Source organism: Balaenoptera ricei, chromosome 6 (assembly GCF_028023285.1).
Source record: "Balaenoptera ricei isolate mBalRic1 chromosome 6, mBalRic1.hap2, whole genome shotgun sequence".
NCBI lineage: Eukaryota > Metazoa > Chordata > Mammalia > Artiodactyla > Balaenopteridae > Balaenoptera > Balaenoptera ricei.
The window spans coordinates 121574212-121598671 of record NC_082644.1 but is presented as its reverse complement, the minus strand read 5'-3'; the positions used below and the strand labels follow the sequence as shown (position 1 = coordinate 121598671).

The 24460-nt window shown below is 55.2% G+C and overlaps 1 protein-coding gene across 3 annotated transcripts in view; it reads left to right on the top strand.

Annotated features, from left to right (window-relative positions):
• Positions 1–862: 862 nt before the first annotated feature.
• NACC2 (NACC family member 2) overlaps positions 863–24460 on the top strand; it is a 74463-nt gene continuing 50865 nt past the window's right edge. For all 3 annotated transcript variants that reach the window (XM_059926035.1, XM_059926034.1, XM_059926031.1), the window contains exon 1: positions 863–958. The gene's annotated coding sequence lies outside the window, so the exon portion shown is untranslated. The remainder of the gene's footprint in view (positions 959–24460) is intronic.

Genomic DNA, 24460 nt, shown 5'->3' with positions numbered 1-24460 from the left:
ATGTTCAGGGCCACTGTCCTGGTGCCACCCCCATTTTCCTGCCAGGACCCTGTAGGGGTGAGGGAGCCAGGAGGTCTCTAGTCTTGGAGGACCATTGCAGCCTGTCCTGACCCCGGGCCTCAGGTTAGGGTGGGGCGACTGAGGGGGACTTCTGTGAGTCCTTTCCGGTCTGTGGCTGATTTTATTTCTGCGCACTTGTTTTAAAACCTCACCTCTGTCCACAGGAGGGTGACCTCGAGCAAACCGGGAGCCACGGGGGGGCGGGGGGGCGGGGGGTGGCAGTCACTAACGGCCAGTGCACCCAGATCACTCCGGGCCTGAAGCCAGACCCCGCCGCGTCTACGCAGCTCGCAGTTACCGGGATCCGCGCAGGAGGCGCCGCGACGCGCGGTTCGCCCAAGGGCGCTCCCACGTCCCCGCTTTCCGGCCTCCGGAGCGTCGGTGGAGCCGAGGCCGCGCACCCGCTCCCGCCGGCGGCCCCACTTGGCCCAGCATCCCGGAGGCTGCCCCGTGCAAGCGCGGCCGCCGCGGGGAGGGGCCGCCCCAGGACCGGGGGCTCCACACCTCGAGAGGGTGTGGGTCGGCGCCCCTGCCCTTCCCGCGTCCGGCCCCGGCTCAGTGCCCGGCGCAGAGTCGCACGCCAGGAGTTTGCGGAGGGGGTGCACGGAGGGGTCGTGGAGCGGCCGCCCCCGCCCCGGACCCCTGGGCCGGGGATCCCGCCGCCCCCGCCCCTCCCAGGGCGCCCACCTGGCGGCGGGGCGGCGCGCCCCAGGGCGGCGAGTGCGCGCGCGCGGCCGGCGCGCTGTCCCTTTAAACGGCCCGCGGCGCCTCCCCCGCGCGCCCCGCCCGCCGCGGTGCGGCCCGGTGCTGGGCGCGGCCGGAGAAAGTCCATGTGAGCCGGAGCGCCGGGCCGCCGGAGCACTTCCTGCTGCAGGCCGGACCGGGCCGGCGCCCGCAGGTACCCCAACTTCGCGCCGCCCGCGGGTCCCACCGCCGCACTTCCCGCGAACTCCGCGGCGCGCCCGCCCTCGCCTGCCGCAGTGCCCAAGTTCGCGCCGCGCGCCGCCCGCGGAGCTGGCCGGCGGCGCCCGGGCCTGGGGAGGCGCTCGCCCGGGCCGGGCCGCGCCCCGCCCCGCCGAGCGGGGACCCGGGCTCCGGGCGTCTCCTCTCCTGCCGGGTTTCTCGGGGCGCTCGGGACACTCGGTCTCCCCCGACCGGACGGACGGAGCCCAGCCCTCTGGGTGGGGAACCCGCGCGGGCTCGGCCTGGGGACACGGCCCCGGGGACACGCACCTCCCTCCCGGGCCGTCCGAGGGAGGGACCTGTTGGGCACCCAGCCATGTGTCCCCTGGCTGTGTGTTGTAGCTGAGCCTGTCCTGTGTGGTGCGGGCTGGGCGGGGGGAGAGCGCCCTGCGTGGGCTGGCCGTCAGGTAGAGCTGGTCTTCTGAGTACGCTGCACGCCCACCCCTGTACCCGTCTGGTTTGGTCCGGGTCTCTCTCCAGGTCTCCCCTTCCCATCCCCCCACCTTCCCCTCCGCTTCCCTCTTGAGCGCCAGACTCCTCTTCCCTCGCTCCCCCCAGTTTGCCCTGATGACAAAGGACGAGGTTCTCCTGGTCTCGGCACAGGTGCTTCTCAGCACTCCGTGCGGGGTGTCGTCTAAGCCCCCCACAGACCCCAGGAGAGGTATCTTCGAGTGTTGGCTCCATTTTAGAGATGAGAAAACAAGGAGTTAGGTGAAGGATCAAGCAGCGGGCACTGCCGTCCACCTTCCAACAAACCCCCTTCCCCTTCTCCCTGTGGCCCTCTGTGGTGTCCGCCCCTCCCAGGAGGCCGCTGGCATTCTCCCGTGGGACAAGCCACTGTTTGTTGGTACCTTGGCTGGAGCCTGAGTGAAGGAGATGGGAGGGGGCGAGACCCAGGGTGGTTGGCCCCCTGCTGTTTCGGTGAGCTGGCTGGAAGGGGCACAGCAGTAGAACAGGATATCACTCGTCCCCTCTCAGTGGCAGAGATGGGTTCTCGGTGGTCACACCCAGGCGGGGTGGGCGCCGGCCGTGGTGTCTCATACCGCGCTGACTCCGAGCTGGCTTCGTCCGGCCTCTGCTCTGCAGCTGTTCCGAGCCTCCTGCAGAATCTTGGACCAGGAGAAAAAGCTTGTGCATTTTCTGACACGGGGACACCAGGCCACCCTGGCTGCCCGCGGTGCCCTGGGTTCTTTGTCCTGGGTGTGCTGGGACGCTCAGAGAGGCTGCCTTTGGGAGGTGGGCTCGTGGGTGACTTTTAACAGAACCCTTAAAGCCTCTCTCTGTTTTCCAACTAAAACGTGAGATGCATTATTCATATAAGAGAGACGGTGGTGATGGCAAGTGCTGAGCTGGCATTTACAGCCTAGGTTCCTCGGGCACCTCTGCCTCTAGGGCTCAGAGTGCTTGACTTGCAGCCTGGGCTGGGGTGGGCCTGGGACCCCTCCTGGGACAGAAAGTAAGAAATGTGGCTTTGACCCTTTCAAGGATGTTCCCAGGGCTCCACCCCACGCCCCTTCCTCTGAGGTCTGTGCTCCCAGGAATGCAGAGCCAGGTGTGGGCTGCACCGGACACGGACTCCCTCCAGACCCCGGGCCTCCCGCTGCCATCCACGGCGCTCCCCCCCGGGGAAGCAAGTCCTGTCCCTGCAGCCCACGCTCAGTCTGCCCCCTTCCAGGTTACCCTGTCCCGTCTCGCCTGGCTCTGCTCCGGCCTGGTCCCTCCCTGGGTTCTGTTGTCCTGCTGGGGTGTGGGGGGTGAGATGAGATGCCCTGGCTGGGGGCAGGGTGGGGAACGTCTGCTGAGCCGTTTGAGCGGGAACTGCAGCCCAGATCACGGCCCTTCGCTCCTGATTCTCCAGCGTGTTTCTCCCAAGAGCCTGCAGACCCCCGTGTAACAGGCGCACTTGGGGAGCTTGACCCGGGCTGGGTTCTTGGGACGAGACAAGCTGCCTTCCAGCTGAGGATCTATCGTGTTAGCTGGCCTGGGCCTGGCTCCTTCTCGTGGCCGGTGTCCCCGAGTGGTGTCCCGGCCCAAGGAACCTGGCCTTCAGGCCCGGTCTTTTGAAGGGGAGCAACGTCTTTGGTACAGTTGGAGGGGTGTCTCCCTACACAGGGACAGGGGCCACCAGTCCCTGGCTGGACCCAGAGCTGTTCCTGGCTGTGGGCAGCCCCACTTCGGGAGCTCGTAAAGTCTGGTTGGGTCTGGGGTCCGACTGGGGGCTGGTGAGGGGCTTCAGGGCCTCTCACTGCCTGCCTGCCTGCAGGGTCTGCAGAGAGCACTGCCCAGCCCGTCCACGTTCTGGACGCTGCCCAGGCCTCTGCGAATGCCTCATTTGCGTCCAGCACGCTTTCCCAGGCGCCCCCTTGGTCCCCCCCGAGGTGCCAGTCTGGCCCTCGGGTACTTCCAGGTGGGGCCGGGATTTAGGGTCAGAGACAGCATCTTCACTGGTGTCCTCACCCCAATTCAGAGATAAGAGTGACCCCCTCACACCGTGGCCCTGGGCGAAGCCTGTGTGTCCTCCCCTGCCCTCCACACCCACGTTCCCTCTCTCTTTCCTTGTGTCCCGAGCCACCGAGGTTGTGCCTGGGAGGCTACATCCCGCCCCCCACCGCGCCCGCCCCCCCCCCCCACCATCCTGGGTTCCAGGGACCCAGGCCACTGGCCGGGGGAAGCAGTCCCCTTAGCGAGGCCCGAGGCGCCACTGCCGCCCACCCTGCCTCCTGAGCAGCCAGGGATCCTGGCGACCTCTGTTTCTCTTTTAGCAAATCCTTGCTCTCACCAGGCCTGGCTCTCGATGAGATCATTTGCAAAGTATGCTTCCCGGCTGGCCCGGGCTCCCTCATTGTGTCACCTGCAGCTGCTTGCTCACTGGGAGCTGGCCTTCCTCTGCCCTGGCCTCTGGCCTTTGTCATTTAAAGTTCAGGTTTTGGAAGAAGGCGCCCTGTGGGTGAGGGTCTCAGCAGGTGGGGCAGGCACAGAGGTGTTTGGGACGTGAACTTGGGAGCCGGGCTCCCTGGGGGCCGCCTTTGTGGTTGGCATCCTCAGAGTGGGGCAGCCCCCATGAGGACACGGACAGTGGGGGACACTCACCCCTGCCCGGGCCTGGGAGCGTGTCTGAGCAGGAGGAACGGAGCTGGGATCTGATGCAACGCTGGGCTCCCTGGGGCCTGCCCCGCCCCCAGCTTCCGCTGGCTGGACCTGCGTCCAGGCAAGGAGGCACTTAGGAGCAGGATCTCTGAGGTCTCTCTCAGGTCACATCCAGCTCAAGGCTTTGTGACCTTGGGTGGGTAACTTACCCCCTCTGAGCCCCACCCTGGCCTGTGTGTTACTGCTGAGACACCGAAGGTGAGCAGGCCCGGCCTGGGGGCCCTGTGGAGATGCCCCCTCCCTGGAAGTGGACCAGAGCCAGTGAGGGGTTCGTGCCCCTTTAAGGGGAGGCTGCTTCTCCATCTCCAGGGCGGATGGAGGCTTACTTTTCTCTGAGGTGTTGGTCTCTGGTCCCAGGGAAAGGAGAGGCTGGCTCTGGGTCTCTCTGAAGGAATCTTACCCCACCCCCTTGGCCCTGGGCCCTGGCATCCAGGAGGGCACATGGCCATGGATGGGCCGGGAGCTCCTGGGCCCCGCCCCGTGTCTGCCCGTGTGCCTGGGAAGCAGCAGGGCCGGGGGCGGGGACCGCAGGGGCCTGAAAGTGCCCATATATAGTCACTGGGGTGAGCAGTGAGCCCGGCCGGCCATGGGGCTGTGTCCCAGGCCCAGGGCTGGCTGGCCCCCAGGTCCTCGAGGGCGGGCTGGCCCTGGGTGAGGGCCGTGCTGAGGGGAGCTGGATTTGGGGCGAAGCATCAGATATAGCAGCAGGCACAGGTTTGGTGCTCCAGGAGTGTTTGTTGATTGAAAATAAAAATCTCCTGGGCACTTGGTAGTCTGGGCCAAGTGTATTTCTTGAGACACCATTTTTGAAAGTTGGAGGCCGTAACATGTGGCTTGCCCTGTCGGCCAGAGCCACCGAGGGCCCCTCACTGTGGGCTGGGGGCGGGATGCCTGCTCGTCTTCACCCACAGCCCTTGCCCCACAGAATGCCTCCTTCATTATGGTGACACCCCTAGATGTCCCCTCCCCATCCCCACAGATGGCTGGCATTTTCCGGAAGAGGGCCTCCCTCCCTCCGCCTCCTGGACACAGCCTGGAGTCCAGCTAGTGGTGAAGGGGCAGGGCCTGCCCGCGCTGCTGGTGGTCTTTGCAGGAAGTCTGCTCCCTGTGCCCCCGGCTTGTCCTGGGTTGTCCTGGGTCCCGCGGGTGGGGGGGGGGGCTCCCCACCCTAGCCCTGGGCATCTGCCTGTCTTCCTAACTCGCCCGTCCCAGTCTCTGCACCAAGAAAGGAGAAGCAGCCGCCTCTGCTACATTCCGACTTTTGTGCTGTTAAAAATCACAGTGTTAACATAGTTTTGCTCCTTTAGTTTAGTTTCCTTTGCACTGCTAAGCGCCTTTGTTAAATTTTGTATATTGATACTTTTTGTTGTTGTCAGCAGGTTTTTTTTTTTGGGGGGGCCATATAAAGCCATTAGGGTGAGAGAAGATTAAAAAGATACATTACAATTAAAATGTTAATGAAATCTGCATCATACAACTTTTGAAACCCTTTAGGCATTAATCTTGCCTGTGTCATGTCCATTAACTTTGGCTATTCTTATTCCACACTGACCCCTGCTGAGAGATTTGTGCTATAATTGGATTTTTTTTTTTTTTTTAATAAAAAAGAAAAGAAAGCTTTTAAGAAAATAGAGATTGAGTGGTGGCCCCGGCTACTGCATGAAGAGGAAAGGAGAGAAGGGGCTCCCCTTGGGGGCGGCCGTGGGCCCCCTGCCTCCTCCAGGTCCTGGCCTCGGTCCCCTCTGCATCCCTGTGGGTGACCGGCCGCCCCGTCCACGCAGGCCCTGCCCCTGCTGCTCCCCCAGGGGGACCGAGTGTGGCCGTGTGCTCAGACCTGTGTCCACACCAGGACCGGCTCACCCGTGGCGGGAGGGTGTGCCGTGGCCGCAGTCGGGCTGTGGGTGTGCAGGGGTCAGGGATGAGCTCGCCTTCCTGGGCTGGGTCCCCGAGTCCAGGTGCTGGGTGAGGGGCTGCAATGGGCAAGTTCTGGAAGCGCCGATGGTTTTGGTTTTGAGTTCTCAGGATCCCGCGTCCGCCACACGACACGCGCCTGGAAGTCTGGTGGCGTGGGCAGTGGAGTCTCCAGCACGAGGCAGGGGCTGGGGGCTGTGGGGATGGGGAGCGCCCCCCCTGGCTTACCCCCAGGGGAGTTGGGACCCCCGACGAGAGCGTGCCCTAGGTGCTCCGTTAAATTCTCTGCACGGACTCACCCTTGACCGTGGCCGGAGCCCGTGGTGGTTCAGATCTGGGCAGTGCCCCTGCTGGGACGCACCCCTGGCCCGGGTGAGGCCCGGGCAGTGTGGGGCACGGGGCTGGCCCCGGCAGTCCGGGTCTCGCCAGCCCCCGTGCCGCAGTGACAGCCGTGGCGCTGGGAATCTGGTCGGGTGGTTGGCAGGGGGCTGCAACAGATTTCATGTCTGTGTGTTTTTGCAACACCTTTCTATAAAGGGAAACATAATTTAAAATATGATTACTTAGTGTTGTAACAGCCGCCTCGGCGCTCCAGCTATGCCGAGATCATTATCAGAGGCTGATATTAACTTGCAAAGAATATTATGCAAATTGCCCGCTGGCTTCTCCGGGAAACCTTCTGCCCGGATGGGGATGTGTGTGGGGTGTGGGGCATGGGCGGGTCCCTCCGGGGCGACACCCCTGCATCGCCGGCCCATCAGCCGTCGTCGGTTCCTGGCCGTGTCTCAGGACACTGGGCCGGGTCTGTCCCCTTTCTCCACACCAGCCCTCGCCCCTTGTCTGCGTTGGGAGGAGGTGGGGGGGGGGGGACATGGGGAGCGGTGGGGCAGGATGGACCCAGTGGAGGCTTCGGGGCAGGGTAGGGGCTGGAGACTCACGTCCCCCAGGCTCGCCACCGGGCCCTGTGCTGTTTGTTGAGTGAGTGTTGCCGCTATGTCGGGCCCTGGCAGACGCGTGGGAAAGCGGTGGTGGGATTGGCGTGTGGCCCTGACTGCCCACTCACACCTGCCCCCTCCTCGAGTCTGAAGGTGGCTCCCTCCCTTAGCAAGGGTGGTGCATCCCCCCTATTTTGTGAACGCTGCTCTGCGGGTTCCCCGTGGGGTCCCTCAGCTCCAGGAGGGCAGCGATGTTTGTTTGCCGGTGGAGAGGACAGGCTGGAAGGGGCGTGAGCCTTGCGGTCACCCTGGGGTGTAACGGGGGTGGGGGTGAGATCAGTTTCCTGGGGTTGGGTAACAAATGACCGTAAACCTGGGGGCTTAAAGCAACAGAAATTTACTCTCTCACAGTCTAGAGGCCAGAGGTCCAGAATCAACGTGTGGGCAGGGCTGGTTCTGTCTGGAGGCCGTAGGGGAGAATCCTGGCCTCTTCCAGCATCTGGCGGTGCTGGCAATCCTCGACGTTCCTTGGCCTGTAGACGCGTCACTCCCATCTCAAGATCTTAACTAATTACATCTGCAAAGACCCTGTTTGCAAATAAGGTCACATTCTGAGGTTCCAGATGGACATGAATTTTGGGGGGACCCTAGTCAACCCGGTGTGGCCAGGTGGGCGCAGAAACCCTTTAGTGCCTGGAGGGGAGGGGCAGTCTCAGAAGTAGGGGCGGCCTTGCTGGCCGTCTGGGTCCGCCCTGTGCTTGCCCAGGAGGGTGGGCAGCCGGACGCATGGGCAGTAGCCACTGCTCCGACGAGCACCTGAACCGCGGGCATGAAGGGCCAGCGCAGGCTGGGAAGTCTGGAAGGACCTTTGGCTCAGGAGCTAAGCCGGGGTCGAGGGCGGGAAATGGGGCCACTGACGGAGGAGGACTTTCCTGAGACAAGAGTGTCTGCGGTTACATAAGTTTGGGGACAGGAGGCAGAATTTGTGTTAATTGTCATAACCCAGTTTAGCGGCCCATCCTTGTCCCGGGAAGCAGCCTGGAAAGGAGAGGGAGGTGGGTCTCAGTGGAGTCCTTGGGGCTGGACCCCAAACTGCAGCGCAGACACGGGCCACCGCGGCCCTCCAGGTCCTTCCTCGCTGTGTCTCTTCCGTCCCGCAGAAGAAAAATAACGTCATGAAGTGAGAGGAAATGGCCAAGAAATGGAGGCAAAGAGAAAGTAACAGCAGAGATGCCTCGGGAGGAAGTGGGTGCCCTGGATGGGTCTGGAGGGGCCACGGCGTCCAGGCGGTGAGGCGGGGCACCCAGGCCTTGTGCCTCTACACCTCGGGGGCCCTGCCATTCCTGGACCGTGACCTCAGGCAGCTGTGGCGGGCCTGAGAGGGGGCACGTTGGCAGGGGGCTCATGGCATGGGCCTCAGGGTCTCTCCTGGAGGAGGAGCAGGGTCCTCGGGTCCCCCTCACTCCTCTTCCCGCCCGGCTCTGCCAGCCCAGCGGCCCCAGCTTGGTCCCAGTGCAGGTGACCGCCCGGCCGGGCGAGGGCCTGAGGGCCTGGGAGGCTCTCGTGCAGTTTTGCGCTGGGCCTTTCTTCACGTTCCCAGTAACCCAGGAGAAGTGGGAAGTCCCCCCACCAGGCCTCCTTGGGAGTTGGCCCCCAGCTCTGCTTGGGGAGCTCCTCTGTCCCTCCCCCACCCCACCCCACCAGCTGCCTGGCATGGGGCTTCTCTCCTGGGAGGACAGGCGACGTGATTTGCTGCTCAAGCTCAGAAGGAGGGTCCCCGCCACGTTCAGAGACTCGTTTCTGGGGGTTTTCAGGACGTCTGGCCAGGACTTGGGGTGGACCCCAGGGGGCGGGCGTTCCCCAGGACCAGGCATCCCTTCTCCGGGGTGGGGGCACGGTGACTTGGCTTCCTCCAGCCTCCTGGCCCCGCTGTCACTGTCACAGGTCTTGAGTGTGGTGGAGGAGCCCCTACCCTGTGCCCAGCGCTGGCAGCTGGGGCCGCTAGTTCTGATGCCTGAGGAAAGGGTTAAAAGATGCACAGTGTTAAACTTACAGAGAAACTGCACGTACCGAACACAGAACTTCTTCCAGACCGTTTGAGAGTAGTGGCCCCTTATTGCTGGGTGACCCACTGAAACAAGGGCTGCCCGCTGCCCGCCTCACCGCAGCTCCAGCGGTCACTGAACGGCCCCAATGGCGCCCACGCCTGGGCCCTTTACAGCCAGAGGGTCACCGTGGAGTTCCTGTCCCAGGCACCTGTCAGGTCTGCTTTTAAAATTTTAATTAAAAAAAATTCTAGTTACTTACACGTAAAACCTACCATCTTAACCACTTTCAAGCACACAGTTCAGGGGTATTGAGTCCATTCACATTGTTGTGTAGCCGTCACCACATCCGTCTCCAGGACTCTTTCATCTTCCCAAACTGACACTCTGTCCCCATTAAACACTCACTCCCCTCCCCCCCGCCAGCCCCGGGCCCCGCCGTCCACTTTGTGTCTCTGTGGGTTTGACTCCTCTAGGGCCTCACATGGGTGGCATCACACAGAATTTGTCCTCTGCGTCTGGCTTTTGGTCAGCATGATGTCTGTGAGGCTTGTCCCTGCTGTGGCCTGTGTCAGGATTTCCTTCCTTTTTAAGGCTGAGTTTAGTCCGCTGTGTGGACGGACCCCGTTGGGTTTATCCTTCCTCCGTCCGAGGACACGTGGCTGTTTCCACGGTTGGCTGTTGTGAATGGCGCTGTGTGAACACGGATGTGCTCGTGTCTGTCCAAGTTTTGTTGTGTCTGTTAGGCTTTTTCAGCCTGCAAGATCTGAGGTCTTTTCCTTGGCTCTTGTGACCTTGCCCCCAGAGCCCAGCCCTGTTTTGCAGAATGCCCCCGGTCTGGGCACGTCTCGGACAGCGGTGCTGCGGCCGTGCCACTGTCCTGCCGGCTGGAGGTGGCCCGTGGTAGATTTTGTCCAGTCACTTGGGGGAATTTGGTGTGTGTGTTTCTAAAGCAACCCCAGCATGGGGGTCACGGCCAGGGGTGTGCGTGGGAGCAGGGCAGGATACGGGGTGTGGGGCAGGGGTGAGTAGTGGGCCGCACAGGACCCTGTGTGCGGGGAGGCGTTGGGTCTTTGGCCCTGGAACGGGAGGCTCTTGAGTGGTGAGGGGTGTCGGGTCTTATCAGCACCAGCTGCTCCCAGAAAGGTGGGTGCCGTCCTGGCTGTCAGTGGCCACGTCCCTCCAGTGTCCCCCATGGAGAAGCTCTGAGCTGGGCTCTGGGCTGCTGCTGTCACAGCCCCTGGCCCCCGGCCCACTCTTCCTCTGGGCTGTGGGGCTCTGCGAGGATGAAGTAGGAGGTGTACCCAAGCCTGGCCCCCTCCTGCCCACGAGGAGCCCTGGGGAGAAGCGGGGTCGGGGAGAAGCGGCTTCCCTAGCACCATTTCCCGTGTCTCCTCCATCTCCCGACCTGGGGCTGCACCGGGGCCATCCTGGTACTTGGCAGATGTTGTCTGAGTCTGAGCAGATCTGTCCGAAACCAGCAGGTCCCCTTTCCCTCAGATCCCGGGTCAAGGTCAGCGTCAGCGGGGCGGGGGTTGTGAGTTTCCTAGGACTGTTGAGACACAGCCCTGCCTACTGGGCCGTCTGAACCAGCAGAGGTGTACGCTCCCCCGTTCCGAGGCCAGAAGCCCCCCATCAAGGCATTGCAGGGCCGAGCTCCCTCCCGCCTCTCCCAGCCCCTGGCCACACGGCTTCTCCTGTGTCCAGATTTCCCTCTTCTTAGGACACCAGTCGTTGGTTTCAGGGCCCACCCTAAATCCTCTAAGACCTCATCTTAACTAATTGCTCCTGCAGAGACCTTGGTCTACTTATGGTCACATTCTGAGGTTCCAGGCGGACATGAATTTGGGGAACCCTATTCACCCCAGCAGAGTGGTGAAGGCCGAAGTGTCTACCTGCCCCTGTTCCCTTTTCTCCATGGCTGCTCTCCCTCCCCAGTCTTGGAAGGAACTGCCGTACTGTCCCCGTGTCTCCTGATCTCAGGCTGGGCCCCCCGCCCTCTGACCTCCTGTCCAGCTCCTCTGTTTGGCCTCTGGCTCCGCTCTCTTGGGGATGGCTGGAGTGCCCAGGCCTCCTGTCTGGTGGGATGGCCCCATTTCTGCAGCTCAGAGGGTTGTGAGGTTTCCAGCCCAGCGCCAGAAAGGCTGTTTGCCCGCACGGAGTTCTCCGTTGGAAAGAGGGCGTGGAGGGGGGTTCGGTCTGATGACTTTCATGTCAGCGTGCACGTCTAATGGAGTAGGAGTTAGGAGTAGTAGGAGTTTCGCAGCCTCAAAACACACAGGATCAGCCCTCTCGCTCCGAGGTTTGACAGGGTTGAGGCAGTCGGCATGAAACCCTGGTCAGAAGTGGTCCGTATGTGAGGGTAAAGTTACCAAGATAAAATCGGCTGCTTCTGGCAAACATGTCTGTTTTTCCTTTCGGGGAGGACAGAAGGAAACACCTGGAGGTTGGGAGTGGCCAGTGGGACCGCCCTGGCTGCAGCCAGCCTCACCTGCACGAGGATGGTGGGACCAGGGCTGGCCGCTGACGGGTGTTGGACGTAGCGGGCCGGGACCCCTCCACCCGCCGGCCTGTCTCTAGGGGTGTGGGCAGGGCCCGGCCTTCCTCCCACCGGGGGCTCCAGGAGTGGGGTTTTGTGCCAGAAGGGGAGGCACTGCGTGGGGGGCAGGTGGGGCCTCCACGCACGGAGGGCCTTGCTCTGCAGCACCCACGAGGCCTCACCTTGGCTCCTTTATGCGTCGCTCGGCGTGACTCCGAGGGCCCTGCCCCATGCTTTTTGGGTGAGGGCATGCCACGGGCACCAGGGAGAAGGCAGGTCTAGCCACGGGCACAAGGCCACAAGGTGGAGGCTTGGGATGGCCCCTCTGGCTGCTCCCTTTTATCAGACCCCCACGGCCCTTTGGGAGAAACCCCTCCACGGCCCCGCCCTCTGCAGGGAATACCAGGTGGTCATGGTCTTGCCTTGGTGGTGAGCTGGCCCAGAGCTGCTGTCAGGCCACGCCCGGGCCGAGTGTCTTTGGAGTGTCTTGTGCCCGCTCATTTCATGGGAGGAAACAAGGGCCCGAGGGGTGAGTCACAGAGCAGAGCCGGGGGTGGTGATAGCTGTGCCCGCTCATGGGTTTCTTGGGGTTCCGGGGTGCTGCCCTGGTGGGCTGTGGTGGGGCAAAGACAGCCGGAGCCCCCGGGCAGCAGCGGCTACCTGGGCCAGGTGCATCCGGGTGGACGGAGCTGGGTCAGGACAGACTGCCCCTGGGTGAGGATGGCCGCACGAGGGACCAGCAGGAAGGGGCAGCGTGTCCTCGTCCTGGGTGGGGTGGGGGTGAGGGGCCACCCCCTCCCCTGGCTCTCGGGTATTCCTGAAGGTTTCAGTTCTTCCTCAGTGTTTCTTAACTGCGCTTTCGTAATAACTATAACTGCACAGAGCCCCCGAGCGGGCTCGTTCCGAGCCCCGGCAGCTGTGATTACATTGCAGCCACTGATTTCCAAGAAACCTCGCGAGGGAGTTTGTTATAGCCGCAGTGGACGCGGGTGCCCGGCACCGCCTTCCCGGACGGCTTGTAGCCGGGGGAGCACTTGCCCGGCCTGGGCAGGAGGAGGGGCTGGTGCTGGCCTGTTGCCCTGGCCTCGGCTGGCCTGGGTGGCCAGGGCAGTGATGCTTGCAGGGCGTTGGTTAACAAGGTGGGCCAAGGTAGTCCCTTGGGAGCTGGCCGGCCTGTGTCCACCCGGCCGCCCTTCCCTCTGGGTTTCCAGCGGCCTGGGAGCCTGGTGGGTCCCGAGGTGGCCATCCCAGTTCTGAGTTTCATTTGGTCTCTCTTCTAGGGAACTCTTTCCTGTGTCCCTCGTTGGTTCCAGAACATACGAACACGTGTGAACAGACTGTTTCTTTTCCCCAAAACTATTGGAGACCCTTGACCCCGGGCTGCAGTGTTCCTAGGTCAGCCTCTTCCAGCACCTCCCTTCATCCCCGTGCCTCCTGGAGGGGCTGCTGGCGCCCAGGCCGGCCCCGCTGCCCCCAGGCAGCTGGAGGAGCAGTGCACTGGCTCCTGTCCAGGCTCACATGGAGACGGGGCCTTCCTGGGGCCACGGTCACAGCTGCTTGTGACGGAGAGGGACCAGTGGGACCTCCGGTGCCGGGCGGGACCCGGAAGTGCTGTCGTCATGGTGATGAACAGCACAGGTGTTGTTACTTAGCCTCAAAGTCATCTTAACACTAGTGCTGGGAGCTGGTCTGTTTCTCTCACTGCCTTCCAGCCCCCTCGCCCCAAAGTGCACCGTCTGGAAACGTGTGACACCCCAGATGTGGAGGGTGCTTGGCGGGTCCCGGGGGTGCTGGAGGGTCTGTGCCACCCACAGGCCTCCCCGCTCAGGCGTCTGGCTGGCGTCCTCTCCCCGAGCGCTTTCTGCTTTGGGGTATTGGAGGGCACCCCCTCCCGGGTGCCTGGAGAGGAGAGCCCCCACCTGCGCCACGCCCCGAAAAATACGACGAGCAAGGGCACCAGTGTCCTTTGTCAGCTGATTCCGTGCAGTCTGGGCCGGGCCACTTCTGCACCGACCGTGACCTTAACGACACTGTCTAAGACCCCACTCGGTGGGCTGACCCGTGGGCCGCTGTAGAGCCCACAGGGCTGGAGGTGGAGGTGAGGTGGGAGGGCCTGGGGGTCCCGCAGGCCACGGGCCGGGTCCTGCTTCCAGGCTGTGCCTTGACGTGGTCACGGGCTGAGGAATCAGGGAGCTGGGCCCTCCCAGGGGTCCTGGGCAGCCCGGGGTCTGCAGACCCTGCTCCACCTGCCCGGCCCCGGCCGTCGGGCCTCTTGCTGGTAGGGAGCGTCCTCTGCCTGGAAGCTGAGGGGCGGCACCCCTGGCTGATGCCACCGGGCTCAGCCTCCGAGGCTCAGGCCCCCGCCGCGGCTCGCGTTTGGGGATCCGGCGGGTGGGCCTCCCTCTTGGCACCCTGCCCCCTTGGCCCCCTCACGTTCGGGGTCCCCCTTGCCCAGGACGGGAGGCTCAGACACACGCGTGAGTAGTGTTCAGGTTCTGTGCCCTAAATTAATATAGTGTGCACTTTGTTTTAAAAAGCCATGATTGAAGTCAAATTAACATATTTACCTTCGGTGCTCCCAGGGGAACCGTTAGGGAATCGCAGAGGTGCAACAGCGGCTGCCGCGTGCGGTGACAGTGCCGGCTGCTGGCGAGGGTGGCACCCGGCTCTCCAGGCCTCCCGGGCAGGTGGTCCTCACGAGCACTCACCCCCAGCCTCCCCTGCAGCTCCCCTGACGCTCGCAGGGGCCCCGGGGCCCTCCTCCCCGGATGAGGCAGAGGAAACCAGGCAGGGGACTGTGCTGTGGCCCTGAGGACTCGTGACCCCACCTACCCCACCCACCTTGGTGGCTCTTTCCTCTGGGCTTTGCTCAGCCCTCGTGGCCAACGCCCAGGGCCTTCGTCCTCCTCTCTCTGGTGTCTGCTTTTGGCCCAGGAGCATTTTGTCCTGAGTCCTGTCTGTGGATGAAGAGGTCTCATGTCCACTCTCAAGATCCAGGCTCCAGTTCTCAGGCCAGTGAGCGAGTTCCTTCCCCACCCAGAGCCTCAGTTTCCCCATCTGTAAAATGGGGTAATGGTATTTATTCTGAACTTGAATTAAAAGAGGACACAGGACTTGGGAATTTAGGCCATTGAAACCAGCCCTGGGATTATTTAGGGAGCCTCCCCTCCCCCGCCCCACCCCACGCACATGTCTGCTCTTCTCAAGGAAACTGGATTCTGAGGTCAAAGGACCTGAGGTTTTCTGGATTCGGGGCTTAGGGGAGTGAGGGTCCTGGGGAGGCCCGGGCTGCCCCGCCGCAGGGTGGGGCACATGCCTGGGCCTTGGGCCTGTGGACACAGTGTCTGTGGGTAGGCGTTGCCCCCTCTGCCCCCGACACTATATTTTTAAAAACTTGTGCATGGATTTTTTTATATGCAGCACTGAAAATTTTATGATGGAAAAACTATTAAGAGTGATCGTATTTATCTGATTTTCTCCTTTGAAAAACACACCTTTGTGTAACGAAGTACAAACGAATATTTAAATTCATTGTTCAGTTCTCAAACTGCTTCTGCCTACCTTTTATTACCATGTAAGTGGATATCTTAAGCACACTTGGCTGTGTAGCCTACAGAAAAGGGCAAAGATCTCAAGCGCACAGTTTGATGTATTTTTTTTCTTAATTTATTTTTGGCTGCGTTGGGTCTTCGTTGCTGCACGCGGGCTTTCTCCAGTTGCGGCGAGCGGGGGCTACTCTTCGTTGCGGTGCGCGGGCTTCTCATTGCAGTGGCTTCTCTTGTTGCGGAGCACGGGCTCTAGGCACATGGGCTTCAGTAGTTGTAGCACGCGGGCTCAGTCGTTGTGGCTCGCGGGCTTTAGAGCGCAGGCTCAGTAGTTGTGGCACACAGGCTTATTAGTTGCTCCGCGGCATGTGGGATCTTCCCGGACCAGGGCTCGAACCCGTGTCCCCTGCATTGGCAGGCGGGCTCTTAACCACTGCGCCACCAGGGAAGCCCCAGTTTGATGAATTTTTATGCAGCCAACACACCTGTGTGACGAGGGTGAAGGTGAAGGCTCGGCTCCCAGACCCCCCCGCCCCGAATCCTGAACCTCTAGTGGCTGGATGAGTTTACTTTTCTTGAACCTCCCGGAGACGAGTGGGCCCGGCTTCTGCTCAGAACTGAGACTTTCAGATGCGTCCCGTGGAACGAATTTGGAGGGGTCCTGGTGGGAGGTGTTGCCGGGGACTCTTCCACGATTTCAGTATCTAATCTGTTGTGGGCTGTGGGTCCTTTCCGCTTTGGGGCTATTATGAACACCCTCTGCTAGGAAGGTTACAGGTGCAGATGCTGGGTGAACACCTGGGGGAACGAGGAGGCTCCGGGGCGCAGGTGCATGCAGCTGACCTCCGCCCCCCGCAGACCCTGCCCAGGACAGGTGCGTGACCTGCCTAGAGTCTGTTTGCGTCCCCGGTGACTGGTGCCCTGCCTGCCTTCTTTGGCATTCTTTTTGTGAGCCCCCTCCCCCCTTTCAAGTCTTCGCCTCCCTCCCCCCTTTCTGAGCCTCCCTTTCTTTGACTGACTTGTAGAATTCTTTAAATATTCTGACCACACCGCCTTTGTTTTATAGGCACCACATCCCTGTGGTCTTTTCACTGTTAATGGTGGACTCTTTGAATTCTTGATTTGAATGAAATACAGTTTATCAACAATTTCCTTTATGATTAGGGCTGTTTGTGTCCTCTTGGGGACCCTTCTACCAAAGGTCACATTTTTCTTTTATTCTTGAAGTTTGATTCTCACGCTTTTCACATGTAGTTCTGATGAAGTATAACTTAAAGTTTTTTTTAATTGTGGTAAAGTATACATGACATAAAATTTACCATCTGAACCATTTTTAAGTGTATAGTTCAGTGTGGCATTAAGTACATTCACATCGTTGTGCAACCATCACCACGTCCATCTCCAAAATTTTCTCATCTTCTCAAACTGAAACTCTGTCCCCACAAAACTCGCACTCCCCCTCCTCTACTCCAGCCGCTGGCCCCCACTGTCTCCATGAAGCTGACTTCTCTAGGTCCTCCCATGGGTGGAATCCTACAGGATTTGTCTTCTGGTGACCGGCTTATTTCACTGGACATGATGTTCTCCAGGGTCATCCATGTCGTACCCCATGTCAGGATTCCCTTCTTTTTTAAGGCTGAGTAATATTTCATGGTTTGAGCAGGAAAGCTTGATCAAAGAGCATTTGAGGAACTGAGTGTATTTATAGTCACTGAAGAAAGAACGTTGCACTCAGACTGTTCAGTTAGTTACACAATTGCTGAGTGTCCCCCAGGCAAGAGCACCATCCCCCTTTGGGCAGTGTTCTTTGCTCCTGGGCAGAAATCATCATTTGCATCTCTTCTGGGCACAGCCTTGTTTAAGAGTTAACAGGTCACAGGCTCTGGGACATAATCAATATCAGATAGCAAACCAAGCAGAGGTACCCACAGTCCCCTGGAGAATGAAACAGTCCTGGTGGCCTCGTTGGCCGGTCCCTCCTGTGACATGGAAAGGGCACAGTCATTCTTTACCATATTTCCAAGTTTTTGATAATCATTCAGCATCCCTCTGTGATCATAATTTCCAAGTATAGTGTTCAGAAGCGGGTTTTGTGTTCTGATCCATCACACGCCGTGGTAAGAGGGCACCCTGTGGAGGGCAACACCAGAGCTGTCCGGCGCGGGGGGCAGCTGCTAAAGCTGGTCAGTTTCTCTGCATTTCACAAGGAGGCTCAGGTCCGTTTTCAAGAAGCTCGCTAACCGCAGAGGTGGGTTTTTGCTCTTACTGATCTCCCCCCAGAGCCTGGGAGCCCATGCGTGTTGCCAGCGGTGGCCCCGGGTTCAGGCTCGGCTGCAGGATCGGCTTCTCCAGCTCCATCAGGGAATAAAAGAGACCAGATTCCCATGGAACTGCTGCAGATAGCTACATTGCCATGAAAGGTAAAGGGACTCTGGAAAAGTATTTGTTTCTGAATTCTGAGGCCTTGGGGAGAAAGGCACACAGTGTACAGAACGTTTTGTGTAGTTTGCAGAAGTGAATCTCTATTGCCTGGAGGGCTCGAGCTGCATTGGGATGGAAGAGGAGGGTTTCCTTCCCCAATATTCCAAGACCAGCCCCACAGTTAGATCTTTCTCACTGTGGTCAGCATGGACCTTGGTCAGCAGCCCATCACTTCGTGGACCTAAAGACATCTGGAGACCTGGCCCCCTTCCATGGTCGGGTAAGAGCCGTCTGAATGCGCAGGTGGGCAAGCATGTCCCTCTTTGTGGACAGCCCCCTTCTGGCCTGCAGCTTCCAGGGGGCAGAAGCCGCCTGTGGGTGACCAGATGGGATCGGCTCCTTTCACAGGGCAGCCAGCAGTGCCAGCCTGGAGGAGGGGACGTCCTGCAGGAGCATCGAGCGGAACCGTAGCATGAGGGTTTGCTGGCTGTTTCCCAGAGTAAGAGCATAAGTGGACGGTGAGGATGGAGACCAGCGTGGAGCTCCTGGAAGGGAACACGTGAGGATTCTGTTCCCACGGGCGGCACTGGATGGGCCAAGCTGAGCCCGGGAAGGCTGGCTCTGGATTTGACACCTCTTCCTGGGCAGTTCTTCCTGTGGAGTTGAGAATTACAGGACATCAAATCCAGCATTCCCCAATTCATCAGCTGAAAACAGTAGTTTATGATTGACTCTGGGAAACTACAGAGAACAGTCAGATGTAAAGTCTGACTTCATTTACTTCAGGGTCTGATTTGGGGAAGATGAAATCGGTATCGTTATCAGAAGAGATGTGGGTATTCGATCAAGTAGAACACTGAATGGTTTCAGCCTGGCTGTCTATTAATCAAAGGGACAACACATTAAAAAAAATAATCTTAGAAATCAGTAACACCTTTCTAAGGAACCTTAACTGCTTGGGGAGAGAAGAATGTTAATTTTTAAAAAAATATCAAGGATGTGACTAGTGCAAAGTACTGAAAGTTACCCTGGGGCAGTCGGATGAGCGGTCAGGGTGGCGGTGGCACCCGGGTCTCCTCGTCCTGCGGTGACGCAGATTCTACACGCCAGCAGCGGTCACCATTTTCACACAACACCAGGTTCTTGTTTTACAGAATATAATGCTTGGCAGTAAAGGATCCATAAGCACCTTTAAAAAATTGTCTTATGAATAAGCCCATCAAAACCAAGCAAATTTTGCCCAGATTTTAACATTTCATGGCTTCTTTTCAGACTCGTCATGTCCAGGTATTATAAACCCAAGGAAATAAAGATTCCTCTCTGTGAACCTCCCACAGTGCTCCCTGTGTCCATCCTAGTTTTTATCTTCTCCACCCCCTTTCACGTGCTGGGGCAACCAGACATTTCACTTTGGGGCAGAATGCCTCTTTTCCCCGCGATAAGGAAACACACCCTTCCGTGTGCTTGGATGTGAGCCGCGCTGCTAGTAGCCCCGTTTTATTAGTTGCGCCTTTTAACTCCCGTAACTAACTTCTCCCTGATCAAGAGGGCTGCAGGTGATAGGAGGGACATGATAGGGACCTGCTTGTCTTACGTAAACGTCTTAGCACATCAGGCAAACCCAGAGCACACCTCTCAGCACCCCCCCAACACACACACGTGCCTCTCACACCTTGTTAAAGTGGCCGGGAACGTGGACATGGAATCTGGTGAACACGCATAAGAAACAGAGTGTGTGTGTTAAAGCTCGGCTTACTGACCAGTGTTTGGATCCTATACTTACAAATTATCCATCTATCTAAACAGTAGTAGTTAATTAAATTTAATAGTAGTATAGGGTGTTAAAGTGAATGAGGATTTGGGGAATTTTAGGTTGATACACCACACAGTTGCTTTTTTTTTTTAACTTTGTATTTTGAGATAATTATAGATTCACGTGCTGCTGTGAATAGCACAGAATGGATGGATAAACAGAAGTGGTCCATCCCTATGATGGAGTATTTGACCATAGAAAGGAGTGAAGTACCCTTGAAATGGGTGAATTTTATAGTGTATGAGTTATATCTTATTACAGCTGGTATTAAGAAAGATAACACTGAGAGACGCAGTGGACCCTTTGCAGGAACCCCCTGGGGCTGCCCTTTCGTAGCCCCCCACCTTCTCCCTCCCTCCCCTTTTACCCTCTGACAGTCATTAACTGCCCAGGTCTGTTTCTGTAAGCGGTCCTTCTCCCCTACACTTGCCAGCATGTGGTGTGTTGCTGTTTTTTCGTTTCAGCCATTCTGATAAGTCTGTAGTGCATCTGTTTGTAGTAATTTGCATTTCCTAGATGGCTAAAGGTGGTGGACATCTTTCATTTGCTAATTTGTCATCTGTGTGTCCTCTTTCATGAGCAGTTTCCATGACTTTAGCCAATTTTCTCTTTTTTTTCAACACGTGTATGTATATCATTTATTTTAAAAACTGGGTTCTGAGCATACATTCGGTTTTACAGTTTGGTGTCTTCACTTAACATACTGCAAATTTTTTTCATGTTATCAATATTCTCCTGTGATTTTTCTTTAATTGAAGTATAGTTGATTTATGATGTTGTGTTAGTTTCTGGTGTACAGCAAAGTGATATATATATATATATATATGTATGTATGTATGTATGTATATATATATATATATATATATATAATTTTCCATTATGGCTTATTACAAGATACTATAATAATAGTCTTTTTCATATTCTTTTCCATTATGGCTTATTACAAGATACTGAATATAGTTCCCTGTGCTATATAGTAGAATCTTGTTGTTTATCTATTTTATATATAGTAGTTTGTATCTGCTAATCCCGAACTCCTAATTTATCCCTCCCTACCCACTTTCTCCTTTGGTAACCATAAATTTGTTTTCTATGTCTGTGAGTCTGTTTCTGTTTTGTAAATAAGTTTATTTGTATCACATTTTAGATTCCACATATAAGTGATATCATACGGTATTTGTCTTTGTCTGACTTACTTCACTTAGTGTGATAATTTCTAGGTCCATCCATGTTGCTGCAAATGAAGAATTATTTCATTCTTTTTTTTGGCTGAGTAGTATTCCATTGTATATATATACCACATCTTCTTTATCCATTCATCTGTCGATGGACATTTAGGTTGCTTCCATGTCTTGGCTATTGTGAATAGTACTGCTATGAACATTGGGTGCATTTATCTTTTTGAATTATAGTTTTGTCTGGATATATGCCCAGGAGTGGGATTGCTGGATCATATGGCAACTCTATTTTTAGTTTTTAAAGAAACTTCCCTACTGTTTTCCACAGTGGTTGCACCAATTTATATTCCCACCAACAGTGTAGGAGCGTTCCCTTCTCTCCACACCCTCTCCAGCATTTATTATTTGTAGACTTTTTAATGATGGCCATTCTGACCAGTGTGAGGTGATACCTCATGGTAGTTTTGATTTGCATTGCTCTCATAATTAGTGATGTTGAGCCTCTTTTCATGTGCCTGTTGACCATCTGTATATCTTCTTTGGAGAAATGTCTATGTAGGTCTTTGCCTACTTTTTGATTGTTTTTTGTTTGTTTTTTTGTTATTGAGTTATATGAGCTGATTGTGTATTTTGGAAATTAATCCCCTGTAGGTCGCATTGTTTGCACATATTTTCTCCCATTCTGTAGGTCGTCTTTTCATTTTTTTTAATGGTTTCCTTTGCTGTGCAAAAGCTTATAAATTTGATTAGGTCCCATTTGCTTATTTTTCCTTTTTTTCGGAGACTGACCTAAGAAAATATTGCTATGATTTATGTCGGAGAATGTTTTGCCTATGTCCTCTTTTAGGAGTTTTATGGTATCATGTCTTATATTTAAGTCTTTAAGCCATTTTGAGTTTTGTGTGTGTGTGTATGGTGTGAGGGAGTGTTCTAACTTCATTGATTTACATGCAGCTGTCCAGCTTTTCCAATGCCACTTGCTGAAGAGACTGTCTTTTCTCTAATGTATATTCTTGCCTCCTTTGTTGAAGATTAATTGAGTGTAGGTGTATGGGTTTATTTTTGGGCTCTCTATTCTGTTCCATTGATCCATATGTCTGTTTTTTGTGCCAGCACCTTACGGTAGCTTTGTAGTATTGTGTGCAGTCTGGGAGGGTTATACCTCCAGCTTTGTTCTTTTTCCTAAGGATTGCTTTGGCAATTCTGAGTCTTTTATGGTTCCATATAAACTTTAGGATTATTTGTTCTAGTTCTGTGAAAAATGTCATGTTATGGGTAATTTGTTAGGGATTGCATTGAATCTGTGTATTGCTTTGGGTAGTAAGGCCATTTTAACAATATTAATTCTTCCAATCCAAGAGCATGGGATATCTTTCCATTTCTTTGAATCATCTTCAGTTTTCTTTGTCAGTGTTTTATAGTTCTCAGCATATAAACCTTTCAGGTTTATTCTAAAGTATATTATTTTTTTGATGTGATTTTCAAAGGGATTGTTTTTTTACTTTCCCTTTCTGATACTTCATTGTTACTGTAAAGAAATGCAACAGATTTTTGTATGTTAATCTTGTATCCTGCTACCTTGCTGAATTAGTTTATCAGTTCTAGTAGTTTTTGTGTGGAGTCTTTAGGGTTATCTATATATAGTATCATGTAATCTGCATACAGTTTTACCTCTTTCCTTCCAATTTGGATGCCTTTCATTTCTTTTTCTTGTCTGATTGCTGTGGCTAGGACTTCCAATACTATGTTGAATAGAATTGGTAAGACTGGGCATCCTTGTCTTATTCCAGATTCTTTTTTTTTTTTTTTTTAAACATTATTGCATTGGGGGGGTTCCAAGCAGAGGTTTTAAATTTGGATAAAGTAGTCAAGTTTATCCGTTTTTCCTTATGGAAGAATTCTTTGCATAGTCCTAGATCCCCAAAATATTCTCCTATGCTTTCTTCTAGTTTTAACTTATTTTTTTTTTCTTAAACTCTTTTAAAATTTATTTATTTATTTATTTATGGCTGTGTTGGGTCTTCGTTTCTGTGCGAGGGCTTTCTCTAGTTGTGGCAAGCGGGGGCCACTCTTCATCGCGGTGCGCGGGGCTCTCACTATCGTGGCCTCTCTTGTTGCGGAGCACAAGCTCCAGATGCGCAGGCTCAGTAGTTGTGGCTCACGGGCCCAGTTGCTCCGTGGCATGTGGGATCTTCCCAGACCAGGGCTCGAACCCGTGTCCCCTGCATTGGCAGGCAGATTCTCAACCACTGAGCCACCAGGGAAGCCCCTAGTTTTAACTTATACATTTAGGTTCTGATCCATTCTGGGTTAATTTTTGTATCAGCATGAGGTTTAGCTTGAGGGTAACTTTTTTTGCCTCTGGATGTGCCGTTGCTCCACCACCACTTGCTGAAAAGGCAATCCTCCACTGATGGCTCTGCATCTTTGTAAAACATCAGTTAGGCATATTTGTGGGTCTGTTTTAGGGGATTCTGTTCATTAGCCTGTCTGTCTATCCCTATACAGTCTTTTTTTTTTTTTAATTACCATTTCTTCCTTATTTATTTATTTATGGCTGTGTTGGGTCTGCATTGCTGTGCACAGGCTTTCTCTAGTTGCGGCAAGTGGGGGCCACTCTTTGTTGCAGTGCATGGGCTTCTCATTGCGGTGGCTTCTCTTGTTGCGGAGCCCAGGCTCTAGGTGCACGGGCTTCAGTAGTTGTGGCTCGCGGGCTCAGTCGTTGTGGCTCGCGGGCTCTAGAGCATAGGCTCAGTAGTTGTGGCACATGGGCTTAGCTGCTCCACGGCATGTGGGATCTTCCCGGACCAGGGCTCGAACCCGTGTCCCCTGCATTGGCAGGCAGATTCTTAACCACTGCCCCACCAGGGAAGTCCCCCCCCCTACAGTCTTGATTACTGTAACTATATAATAAGTCTTGAAATCAGGTAGACTGATTCTTCCCATGTAATTCTTTTACAAAATGATCTTAATTATTCTAGTTTTGTTGCCCTTCTGTATAAATTTTAGAATAATCTTGTCTGTGGTTACAAAAAAATCTTGCTGGAATTTTGAAAGGAATTGTGTTAAACCTATATATCAATTTGGGGAGAATTGACATCTTTACTTTGTTGAGTCTTTCAATCCATGAACATGGTATGTCTCTCCATTTAGTTAGACCTAGATTTCTTTCAATAGTAATTTGTAGTTTTCAGCATGTAAGTCCTGTACGTGTTTTGTTAGATTTACATGTAGGTATATTTTTTTTGAGTGATTATAGATGATATTGTATTCTTAATTTTAGTAATTGCTAGTTCATAGAAATACAGTTTATCTTATATCCTGTGACGTTGTCTACGAAGACAACCCTGTCATCTGCAAACGGGGACAGCTTTATTTCTTCTTCCAATCTGTGTGCATTTTCTTGCCTCATTACACTGTGTTGAGTACGAGTGGTGAGCAGACATCCTTGCTGTGTTCCCCATCTTGAGGAGAAAGCATTAACTGTAAGATTTTTGTAGATGCTCTGTATCAAGTTGAGGAAATTCTCTGAGAGTTTTTATCTTGGATGGATGTTGAATATTGTCAAATCCTTCTAATGCGTTGAATGATATTTTCATGTGGTTTCACTGATTTTCAGATATTGTACCAGCTTGCATCCCTGGAATAAATCCCACTTGGTCATGGTATATATTTCCTTTTAAATGTTGTTAAAATATGTTTGTTAATATTTTGCTGAGGATTTTTGCATCTATATCATGAAGGGCCCTGGTAGTTTTCTTTCTTTGTATCATCTTTGGTTTTGGTATTGGGATAAATCATAAAATGAATTGGAAAGTGTTCCTTTCTCATCTATTTTCTGGAAAAGATTGTATATATGTGGTGCTAGTTCTCCTTTAAATGTTTGGTAGCGTTCTCCAGGGA